The sequence below is a fragment of the Protopterus annectens genome, chromosome 6.part0, assembly GCF_019279795.1.
Source record: "Protopterus annectens isolate FY-2018-M chromosome 6.part0, PAN1.0, whole genome shotgun sequence".
Lineage (NCBI taxonomy): Eukaryota > Metazoa > Chordata > Ceratodontiformes > Protopteridae > Protopterus > Protopterus annectens.
Genome location: NC_056737.1, coordinates 926,908,608 through 926,921,852, shown reverse-complemented (window position 1 = coordinate 926,921,852; position 13,245 = coordinate 926,908,608).

Sequence of the window (13,245 nt, the reverse complement as noted above, 5' to 3'; positions counted from 1 at the left end):
CATAACTTAGTTTGGAAACAGGTTAATAAATCATGCACAATACATTTATCAGCCAATTAACCTGTGCATACAAGAAAAAGCAGAATGAACACTTAACAGCATAGCTGAATCAGTAGCAGAGACAACTGTAGTGGTAAATCAGTAAATACTGTTTCTAACTCCAACACTAAGTCAATCAGATTTACATTACAGTTATAACAGCAGTTTTAGTACATCATAGTTGCATAGAAACAGCATAGCTGCAGTGGTAGTGTCAGTAAAACACAATTGCTGAATGTCAGAATCAACCAGTTAAATAAACAAATAAGCAGATCAGTAGTCAGGAATCAGAAAAATTAATACTAGTTGTATAGCTCCAAATACAGCAAAAAGTAAGTATTACTTTACAAATCTGAACACTTTAAACAAATTCCTGAGGTCTAATGGCTTACCAGCAAGCAGAATGCAATTGCTGAAGAGCACTTGTGTCCTGGTGGGAGACTAGAAATTTAAAGATGGCTCCATGCTCAGCAGGATTCTAATATAGACATAGTATTGAGGAAGGGGGATAGCACAAGGGGTGTAAACCAGGTGGAATGCAAAGAAACCAGCGAATCCAGAGAAGCAATCAGTGGAAATCTATCAGTGAAGGCCTCAGAGGGGCTAAGTAATAATTCAAACTACCTGTAAAGTGAAGGAGAGAAGAGACAGCAAGGTTTATTAAGGTTGGGAGTGTGTCTTTACATTGACTTGCTTATTAGTAGCCAGTTTGTGCACAGATTAGAGTAGGGAGATACATTAGCAATGAAGGGGAATGTATAGAGATGCAAATAAACAGGTGGGGCTCAAGTGATACAAACTAAGGCAAAAAGCACGGAGAGAGCTGCTTGATGGTTAATTTAGTCACAGGGATCTGAATTAAATGCATACTGTCTATTGGACAGTTAGGATTACTGCACTAGCTGGGGGGGGACACAAGGCTACAACAGTCAGTTTTATTAGCACGCTGAGAACTACTAAGAAATAGTGCTAATGTTATAGCTTCACTCTCATAAAACATACAAGTAGAATGGCTGGGTGGACTGACCCTGCTCTTGAGGCTCAAAATGTATATCCTTGTTTAGTTTTGCAGTACTGATTCCTTCTTATACTGTATGGGTGGGGTGGTAGCCACAGACTGCAGAGTTGCTTGAGTGTGCTCCTGCTCTTGAGGCTCAATTTCAATTTGAAATGATTTTAAGCAAGACATTTGAAATCAGAAAGAAAGGCATTTTGTTCATTCTGTCTTTAAAAACAGAAAGACTTTTCATCTCTAAAGGCTATGGCATGTCAGCAGTTGTTAGTAAGTAAAAAAGAGACCCTTAACACACTACATGTAAATCTATTCCATTAGACACCAGGTGCTGTGTGACAACAAAGATATTCAAAGAAGAACTGAAGACATATCTTTGGAAGAAAATACAATGTGTATGTTGTTTTGGGCTTTAGAAAAATTATTTCTCTGCTTTTCAGCATAAAATGTTAGTCACTGAACTTTGCTACAAACAAAATGGGTTTTATCAATAATTATCTTTATTAAGTTGCTCATCCTGTGTTAATGTACTCGTGTTAAGTTGTGTTCTGCTTTGTTTTAATTTTTTCATTAATTAAACGTTATTCCACAGTAGCAGAGTTAAAGTAAAGATAAAGAATGATATTTTGAGTATGTGTTATGTTTTCACTCTTAGGAACATGCTGCCTTTTTTAATTTCGCTTCTGCTGTTGACTACTGTTGTTGACTTTTAACTTCTGAATCTCAATGTCTACAATGTTGGCTTTTTAGAGAATGTAATATCTATATTAGTTAATCCAAATGCTTTGTTGAAAACAAATTGAATGTATTATTATAGAGGATGTTCTGCTTGTGTTTATTTTTACTACAACTAAGTCATGGCTTTCTGGTGGCATAGAGAGATAAAGCCATTGTTGTAGCCCTGTGAAGCCAAGTTTAAATGGTGGCTTAGTCACTTGATAGCATAATCAAGGAGAATGAATGTGCCCATCGCGCGCGTGCGTGTGCGTGCGCGTGCATGTGTGTGTGTGTGCATGTGTGTGCTTGAATGCATCCATGCAGTTGACTCCTGGTAGAAACAGCACTGTACTCAGGGAACAGACCTGTGCCTGAGCTTCGCACAGAGGAGTGGACAATACATCACCACCATTACATGTCTTTCCCTAGGAGAGGATGGGTACATTTGGTGCAGGGGGGCAGGTCCTTAGGTAGAAAACACTCCTTGACAGCAGTGTGAAGTTACCCCTGGAAGCCTCACTCTCCTCACTAGTCCCAAGCATGGGGCAGAGTTATTCTGGAGGAGATTAACTGGATTCAACAAACCTGGTGAACAAGGAGACCCTGGGAGCAACTATTGTACAGCAGTAAAGAACCAAAACTATCACAAAAAAGAAATCTAAGTCATGGCTGGAAAAGGACTATGGAAAGGCTTAAGACATAAGCTGAACTAATCCTTCTAATGCCCGCCAAGGTATTTTGTGGCTCTCAAAAGAATTGACTATACACATTTTTATGCCAAAACAAGGTAAGATTTATCCATACTGAAAGAATACAATTACATAGGCATCTGCTGGAACAGCATATCATTGAACGAGACCTCACTTTGCTATATAGAACAGTAGCACACCATAATACCAGGCATTATGACCCCAACAACACTTCTCATTAGCAGTGTACAGCTGAAGAAGGAATGCCTGTACCAGCATCACATGCCAATATAAGGTCATACTATAAAGTTAGGTTGTGACACACATCATGCCTTTATTTCCTTTGAAGATATTCAGAAAATAACAGCAGTGAGAACAGACTGGGGTATTCAAAATAAGTAGCACAAAAAACAATAAAGGTATAAACAGAAGTAATAAGGGAGAATAGAACTGTTACAAAACCAACTTTCAAATATTTACTATTGTCTTGTGAAGTAATAAAATTATGTGAGGGGGCCTCTTATGACAAGCAACACTACTAGGAGTTATTCTCAAGGAGCAAAGATAAGACAGAACAAGAAACAATAAAGAAAAGGACCCTTAAACCACTGATATGGGGAAAAAGTGAAGCCAGTTAGTTTAATAAGTAGGATATTACATAAGTAGGATATTACATAAGTAGGATATTACATAAGTAGGATATTACTGTTTTCTTTTCACCTTGCTGAGGCTTAATCCATCCATAGCTGGAATCCTTAACTGAAGCAAATACAGAGAGAACAGTCGCCCAAAAAACCTATTGGTACTACGGGTCTATATCATATATTCGAAATTACAAAATGTCAAACACCATATGTTTGAACTTGGAATTTCGAATATTGAAAACATCGAGCGCTCAGAATAGCGAATTTTTTCCCAGGGAAAAACTTCGCTGTTCCGAGAAACATACACCCAACACAAGCACACCAAAATAAATAAACCACACACATACATTTAACAAAACCCAACCCCACACTAAAACACACATACATTACTAACTATCCACTCATCTTAACCCGCACCCTAACCCTAAGGTCCATAACTATCGCACACATACCCTACAAATCTATACACAAACAAACTAATTAATACACACACATACAGTTAACAAAACACAACCCTACACTACACCATACATACATTACTAACTATCCACTTACCTTAACCCACACCCTAACCCTAAGGTCCGTAATTCTCACACCACAGTGGAGGAAATAGCGAAGCCACGGAACGGCCCACCAAAATCTTGCCCTAGGTAAGATTTTGATGTTCCGGGGCTTTGCTATTTTCACCATTCGATATTTTGGGTTCAATGTTTTCACATTCGGCATTGTACCTCTTCGGAATTTTGATATAGACCCGGTACTACACATTTTTGATGACTTCTGTTTTTTTTTCACTTTTGCATATTATTTAGAAATTCTACCAAAAGGGTGAGTCTGTCTTGCCAAAGACATTTCTATATCTGTTCCTCTTGCTGACTACAGATTTCTTGGGATGTTCTTTTTGAGTGCACATGTAAGTTTTTTTATGTTATTCTTCGACAGTTTACCTCTAAAATATCCATCTTTATTGAATAAAGACTTTCACTGTAAGTCTTCCTGTGTCAGTGGGTCTATGTCAATTAAACAAAGCTCTATATTTTCTTTCCTTAGTTACGGCAAACCTCCCAGTTTGCTGCAATGGTCACTTATTTTTCACTTTGTAACTAAAACCCAATTTATAACTTCTCTAAAAGAAGAGCTTTTTTCCAGTATTTCTAGTAAAACACTCATTCGCCAGTGTAACACTATCAATTTATATTTCCACAATTTCTCATTGTAGATTGTGCTTTTGGATGATCTAATGAGATGACCTAAGGATCTTACCGCATCTCCTTTCAGATGATTAAAAAAAAAACATGTTGGGCACATTTTTTGATTTCCTTCCTATGAAAATGTTCTGGTTTTGCCTCCTGCAATCTCTAATAAGGCTCATGACATGTCTGTAATTTTTCTTCTGCTCCTTATCTAATTTCTTGTGTAGAATCTCTTTACATTTTGTGAGATACCACTCTGACCTTCTGTTCTCAGGTACTGCAGGTAATTGCTACATATCACATTTGACTGAATGCTGTTTCAAAGAGAAATAAGTATTCAGAATGGAGATTAAACACTTCTGAGACTGAGAGAGGCATTCTTAAAAGTTTAGTGCATAGCATTATGTGAAACAGCTCTGGAAGAGGTGAAATGCAAGGATGGAGCAATTCAGAAACACATGATTGTGTTAAGGGAGAATAGAGCTGGATTCATGGTATATGAATGCATAATGGCATGTAAATGAGTGTCACCATACCAATGAGGCTCTATGCCTATGCAAATTATGAAATCAAACATGATGGAGCAATTCAGAGACATATAAATCTACAACTAAGAGCTTTGGTGGTCATCTAATCTGAACATTAGGATTTTTGTATGTGTACAGGAGCTTTACTCTAACTATTCTGCTAGGAATAACAACACCCATAGCTGAATAGCAAACAGCAGTGGCTGCTGTCAGTGTCAGTGCCCACAACGTTGCACATCATTGCCCCTGTATCCTATATGGGTCCATCAGCAGTTATGCCATCACCTCTATAACCAGGACATTCTTGACAACTACTGTGTGGGCACAGACACCATATGGGAGTAAAAGCATATGTGTCACTCATACATGGAATCAATGGGGATTCATGGATGGGCTATTCCAGTGGACACAAAAGTTTGTGTAGCATTAATGATTCTTGCTATGGGAACTTTCCAGCATCAGACAGGAAACACATTAGGAATTTTGCAGGAATCTGCTTTATGTATGCTACACCAGTTCTTTGACATGAGTCAACGTTTACAACATGGAAGGAACATATAAGGTTTCTACAGACAACAGAGAACAGAATTAACACTGTGTGGGCATTTTACAATATAACTCATTTTCCTGATGTCCTTGGGCCATTGTATACAACCATACTGGCATCAAAACCCACCTGCTCCAGATGGCATCTAGCACATCAACCATAATGGCTTCCACTCCATCAAGTGTTGTATAATGCATTGAGTACTATCACCAGGCAGTTCCCATAATCCTCACATCTGGGACATGCATGACCTACAGTGTCACTTCATAAGGAGTGACTTCCAACATGGTCTTCTAGTTGGAAAGCACAAACACAACACACACACATGCACACACGCACACACACACACACACACACACACGCACACACACACACACACATACATTGCCAGGTACATAGACCAGGAGATCTGGCTTCCATTTAAGTAGGCAGCAGGTCAATTACAGTGCTACCCATTGTTGTGTGTTGCAAGTGATGAGGATATGGTTTGGAACTGTAAATGATGACCCTCACCTGAAACCTACAGTTCATGGTTAAGATGGCATACAACATTGCACATTTGCAGACTCAAATCATTGCTGAACATGTGTTCAGAGTCCTAAATGAATGCTTCTTTTGCTTGGATACATCCAGTGGCACAATCCAGTATGGATCTGAGGCCTACACTTAGTTATTCATAGGGTGCAGCATGTTACAAAATATGGTACTAAGAAAGCAGCTACAGCTTGGAAATACTACAGCACTGACAGACAGACCTGTTACAGCAGCGAATGATGAGCCAGGTGTGAAGACAGGTGAAGGCTGCCAGCCTAGCCAGATAGAATGTTGTAGATAGTTTTGTCATTTGTAAATGGTAATGTAAGCCACAGGCTTGTTCTCTTAAATGTGAAAAGACTGTATTGGATGTTGAACTGGAAAAAATGTAACAACAGAGCACTCTGCTGTGAGAAAGCTGATAAGTCAAGCATTGTGAAATTCTTTGATCTATAACTCTGAGCTGAGATGTCTAGATGGAGGCATTCTGCCTATTGTTTGAGGCCAGAGTTAATGGCTAGAATTTACATGTATAATTTCTTTTATTCCTCTGGCTTCCTGACCAGCTGCAAGATCAAAAGGGCTATTAATCTCTGAGTTTCTGTTAGCCTGGGAACCAGAAAGAAATTATGTAATCTGAAATGAATCAGTGGTACTGTGTTATCAATTTAAGGACAGAATGAATGAGAGCATTTTAGCATTTGTCTTGAGAACATCCATCACCAGCACTGTCTTGCTCTATATGTAAGTTTATTTTAGAACTGTGATTTCTTAGATTCTCTGTGGAAGGGGAGCTGGGAAGTGATACAAAGAGAGAGAGTTGAGACAGGCTCAGCTCTCAGACCCTACACTACAAGGCCTGAGGCAAGTAGCTAGCGAGGCACCTGATTCTCAAGGGAAGGGGGAATCTGTATACTGGGACAAAGGGTTACTGTATAGAGTGTGGACCCCTTAGGGAGGGCTAGAAGGTGAGAGGGTACAGCAGTTGGTAGTGCCTAGAGCCTACCATCTGGAGCTTCTAGCCATAGTCCACGATATTCCCTTTGCAGGTCATATGGGCATAAAAAATACAAAGAGACATATTATGCAGAACTTCTATTGGCCTGGAATGTCCAGAGATATAACACTGTACTGCAGGAACTGTGAGCAGTGCCAAAAGGTAGGCAAGGCAAGAGACAAGGTTAGAGCTCCTTTGATGCCTTTTCCTGTGACTAAGGAGCCATTTCAGAAGGTAGCTATGGATATTGTGTGTTCTCTGAGTACCCCAAGTTCCACAGGGTAAAAGTATATCCTAGTGTAGTGGATTATGCTACATGATACCCTGAGGCAGTGGCTCTGTCCTCCATTGAACAGAAAAGGTGGCAAATGCTTTGTTAGAGATTTTCAGCAGGGTAGGTTTCCCAAATGAAATACTGACTGACAGAGGTGCCAATTTCATGTCAGACCTGCTGGCTTGCCTGTGGAAATGCTGTGAGGTGAAGCACCTAAAGACTAGCCCCTACATTCCCCAGACTAATGGTCTTGTTGAGAGGTTAAACTCAACAATCAAGTCCGTGCTATGAGCATTGGCAGACCACTTTAAGAGGGAGTGGGGCAAATATTTGCCCCATCTGTTGTTTGCTTCAGAGAGGTTCCCCAGGAATCCACAGGTTTTTCACCCTTTGAGTTGCTGTATGGGCATAGGGTGAGGGGACATCTAGATTTAATTCGAGATGAGTGGGAAGGTGAGTGTGAATCTCACAAGGAGTCTGTTGTGGCATATGTCCTAAACCTCAGGACAAGGCTCAAGGAACTCATGGGCTTGGCCCAGGAGAACCTAGCAGAAGTCCAGTAACAGAAAAAAGGTATGGTATGACAGGAATGCTCAAGCTAGAGAGTATGCTGTAGGGCAGTAGGTAATGGTTCTCATTCCTGTCAGACACAACAAGCAGCAAGCAGCTTGGGAGGGACCCTACAAGGTGGTAAGGAAGGCAAGTGATGTTAACTACATGGTAGAACTGCTAGGCAGGAGGCAGGGGCACAAATTGTACCATGTTAACATGATGAAATCTTACCATGATAGGGAGGCCATTGTGCTGAGCATTTGCATTGGATTGCAGGAGGAGTCTGAGGGATATCTGGTGACTGATATCCTCAGTGAAGCTCGGATTGACACCTCAGTGGAAGGGATAGCAATATCCCAACAGCTATCTCCTACCCAGAGTCGAGAAATTTGAGCAGCGTTACAGGAGTTTGGGAACATGTTCACTGGGAAACCAGAGTGCACTCACCTGGTGCAGCACCAGGTGCATACAGGACCCCAAAGGTCTATTAGGCAGGCCCCTTATAGGGTGCCTGAGAGAGTCAAACAGACTCTGAGGGAGGAGATACAGGAAATGTTGGAACTAGGGGTAATTCAAGAGTCTAACAGTCCCTGGGCCTCCCCAGTGGTGCCGGTGCCAAAGAAGGATGGCAGCACCAGGCTCTGTGTGAACTATAGGAAATTAAATAGTCAAACAAAGTCATATGCTTACCCCATGCCTAGGACAGATGAGGCCCTAGAGCAGCTGGGTGGGGCTAAGAATCTTACAACTACTGATCTTACCAAGGGTTACTGGCAGGTGCTCTTGACTCCCAGTGCTAGAGAGAAGTCAGCCTTTGTGACTCCGTTTGGCTTGTATGAGTTCACAAAGATGACCTTTGGGATGAAAAATGGCCCAGCAACATTCCAGAAGCTAGTAGGTCACATCCTAGCAGGAGCAGGAGGGTTTGCCCTTGCTTATCTAGATGATATTGCCATCTACAGCCATTCCTGGCAAAAGCACCTTCAACATGTCAGGGAGGTGCTAGGCAGACTACAGAGGGCAGGGTTGACCATTAAGCCCAGCAAATGTCAGGTGGGTATGGCAGAGGTCTTCTACCTGGAACATAGAGTTTGGAGTGGTTAAGATCAGGCCAGAACCTGCCAATGTGAAAGCCATTCAGGCATGGCCTGCACCTGTTACCATAAAGCAGGTGATGGCATTCTTAGGGACAGCAGCGTACTACAGAAAGTTAGTCCCCAGTTATAGTACCATAGCTGCTCCCCTCACAGACCTGACAAGGAAGAACACGCCAGATAAGGTAGTGTGGACCCCAGCATAAGAGCAGGCATTCCAGAAGCTTAAAGAAGCTTTGGGAGGGCCCCCTGTGTTAGCCAGTCCAGATTACAGCAAAGAATTTGTTGTGCAGGTGGATGCTTTGAACCATGGGGTGGGGGCTGTACTTAGCCAGATTTCTTCAGAGGGAGACGAGCACCCAGTGGTTTATCTCAGTTGTAGGCTCCAACCCAGAGATGAATGCTATGCAGCTGTAAAAAATGAATGTCTAGCCATAGTGTGGGCACTGCAGACATTTCAGCCATATCTGTATGGAAGAAAATGCACTGTAGTTACAGACCACAATTCCCTAACATGGTTAAACAGAGCCAGCCAGCAAAATGCCAAGTTGCTAAGTGTGTCTGTGTGGTTGTATATAACTCTTATCTCAAAGTGTGTGTGTGTGTGTGTGTGTGTGTGTGTCAGCTACTTGGGCAGGGATATGAAGCACTGGTTGGACAAAAAGGGTGCTGGAGGTTTTAGCCAGCCCACTAGGCTGAGATCTGGACCCTATAGCTGTGCCAGTGGGGAGTCTTATTGGGGACCTGGACAGAAAGGGAGAAACCAGCCCCAGACTGACTCTGATCTCTGTGTGCTTTTAAGGGAAACTGTACTTTACTGTGTGTGTCTTTATTATCCTTTCCCTATATGGATGCCCCTCACTGGTGTTAGTGGTGAGGATTGAGGCTCCTTGATTGCTGGGCTAGTGCACGGAATCACACCAGGCACACAGTAATCACAGGATCTAGCTGCAGGTATACCCCATGGAAGGCAGAATTAAATGCAATACATTGCAACACCATCAAATATATGGTTTCTAGTCTACAGCTATGGGCCATGATAAATATAACAAAGAATAAAATTGATGCATGCATTAACACACACAGGCTATGCATTACAGTGCATTGATTAGCCACACTGTATCAGACATTACTTTACCCACAGAGACCAGATAGGTGGGCAGGGCACAGTCATCATCATCATCTGCACAGGTGGGGTAGGGTAAAGTGACATGTGACAGCAACACTACTAGATTGGTGAGGATCACATTATGTGGGTGTGGATGTGGTAGATACTTATGTGGGTAGCATACTGGAGGGGGAGTCAAAGATTACATCTTCCAGTAGTGGGTGGAGGTTTCATGTTGTGAACTTTGACTAGGTATACTGTGTGGACCTACAGTCTCGGGGATGGATGAGTTCTTCAGGAGCAGGTATGGGAACCCTGATGTATCCCCATGTTGAAAATTAACAGATGGACAGCATCCACAGACCAGATGATGGCCATGACTAGTTGGTGCATGTGTTCTTAGCCAAGATGGGGCTGGACATTGTGGAACTGCAGAAACCAGAGCAGTGGACCCAGTGCAGCATCATAGGGTGGAGCCAGGTGAGCATGTTGGTCATAACCATGAGTTTGGCCACACCCAGGTGTAGTGGCTGCCATGAGAAGAGATCATGGCAATGCAGTCTCTGAAACATTGTGTGTCATCTATGTAAGCCTGTACTGTGAATGCCCACCTCACATCCACACCCTTGCATAGCCCCAGCTGGAATGGCCTGTACAAGTACAATGGAGGGCACTTCTCACATGTTTCATGCATCAGTGTTTTCCACGTGGACTACCACCGCCCTGAGCATGCATGTTTAGTCTAGGTCCCTATATGCCATGTCACACTGCATGTGCTGCAGGTCATCTTGCTGAACATGCAGCTCTTGCATGTCTTCACACAGGCCATGTAGCACACTCACCATCTCTACCATGGTGCACGTAGTGGCTGCCTGTGCCTGGAGCACTAGCCTGCACATCTGCTGAATGATGGCAGAAACAGTACCCAAGTCAAGAAAAACCTGGAGTCATGGTGGGTGCGGCTACCAACATGTCTCAACCATATGATTGGTGCATGCACATTAGAGGCAGTGCATCTATTGGATGCCAACCATGTGACCGTTGCATAGTCTGGGTGGGGTTCACACTGACAGGACATTCAGCACTAACATAGAGGATACCAGATGTTTGGTTTGACCCTCCACTGTTGCCTCATATATGGGGTATGTACACATTAGCTCCAATGTTAGTATTGCTACCAGTGCCAGTGTGTCATCTGACTATGCCATGTGCATGTTGCCATAATCATTAGCTGCAAGTGACCTGCTGACATCAGACATATGCTGTCCTGTTGTGCTGAACCCTCTACCAATGGAAACTGTGAAAGTGTACAGATGACATACTTGTTACAAAACTAAAACACATGCTGCACCCCCAGTCTATAGCACTCATTCTTGAATGTGCCAGTTATATGATTAGCATACAGGTACATACATAACTTGTTGCGCAGGGTGTAGCAGTTGTAACCATGATGTACCTAGAGAAGTGATATGCATAAGTGTTCTGCTGAATAATTGTTATAAGTGGATCAGTGCACAACTTTAAATCATCATACACTTGTACCACATTGTCTCACCCAGTCTACTGCTTCCTATCTGTTCCTGCTACTGCTATGCATCATGGTTTCTCACTGCAGTACAGAGATGCATTACTAGGATCCCTGTCTTCTTTCACTATGCCTACATCACAGTTCAAAGTCTTCTTTACTGAAATCTTATTCTTGACTTGCTCATCTTAATACATTATTCCTCAATACAAACACTGTGTTTTATTTTTGTGTTTAAATGGGCTTCATTGCATGCCAGTTATGATAATTAGATAACACAGAGTAATATCCCTGAACTGGAGCCATAACATGCTATACTATCACATCCAGACAACACTAGCATGTTATGTACTGACCATTCTTGAACTAATGGGACACGTGCAAATAGTGCTCATCCATGGTGTGATGCCCCACCACTGGACCAGTAATCAAGGAGCCTTAGTCCTCACCACTGACACCAGTGGGGGACATACACTGAGAGGATGACAGGTACACACACAGTATTTCCAGATGCAGCTCACTGCTTCAAGTGCAGTTTCCCTTAAGAGCACACAGAGACCAGAGTCAGTCTGGGGCTGGTTTCTCTCTCTTTCTCAAGATCCCCAATAAGACTCCCCACTGGCACAGCTATAGAGTTGAGATCTCAGCTGAGTGGTCAAGCCAAGATCTCCAGCACACTCTCAGTCCAACCAGTGCTTCGTGTCCTTGCCCAAGTAGCTGACACACACACTCCTTGAGGTTTGATTTATACACACACACACCTGGGAAAGGCTGGCACAGGTTTACTAGCTATGCCCCCTTTCGCCCAGATTATAAGGTAGTTATCACTGCTACCAGCCAGCTCCTTATCAGCTACTTTACGGTCCTTAACAAAGGGTGTCCAATCTTACTGTGTAATGTATCAATACAAATGGTAGTTTGACCAAGAGCAAGGCTATTAGAAGTGGCAAACAGTGTCACCAAATAAATATGCAAGTACTCTCAGAACTTAAATATCTATACACAGATCAGCCATAGTGAAAGGTTTAAATATATTTAATAATAAATAATAAAATAACAAGACAATACTAAATATATGTTTACAGTGACATCAGAGTTCAAAATTACAGGAAATATTTAAAACAACATTGCAGGACATTCTCAAATAAATAAATAAAAATATCTAAACTAAATCTTGCTATATTCCTGACTATATCTATTATATTGTTCCTTAGACTTACTTACTCAGAGCAAGGCAGATGTATGGTGAATGGATCTTGTCAGGACCAAGGCATAATACAGAATGCTGTCTCTCTCTCAGGGAGTTCTCACATTAATATCTCAAATATTACTGCTGGGATAGCTTGCAGAATGACATCATTTCTTCTCATGTGACTCCTATTTCCCATGTCCCAAAATTCCCATTAATGGCAGCTGGTACCATTTAGCATCTACATGTAAATATACATAGACAAGGGCTTTTTCTCAGATCTTTGGCAAATGGTGGAAGTCATAAAACAATAAAACACTTCCAAGACAACACAGAACACTCTCTAGATTTAGACATTGTGCCTCCTTGCTGCACCGAAACTGAATGACAACATCTTTTTATGGCCTATCCATAAAGTATTTTAATTTCAGCTATTTTTCTGAAGTTAGCCTCCTGTATTCCAGTTTCCACTGTTAAAATATACATTTAAACAGTTACAATAGCGCATGTGCATTTCTGTTCTATTCAAGTAGGGTGCACTGTGAATACATTTCTAAACAGCACTTTGTAAAATACCTCTTCAGCACACGTCTGTACAAACCAT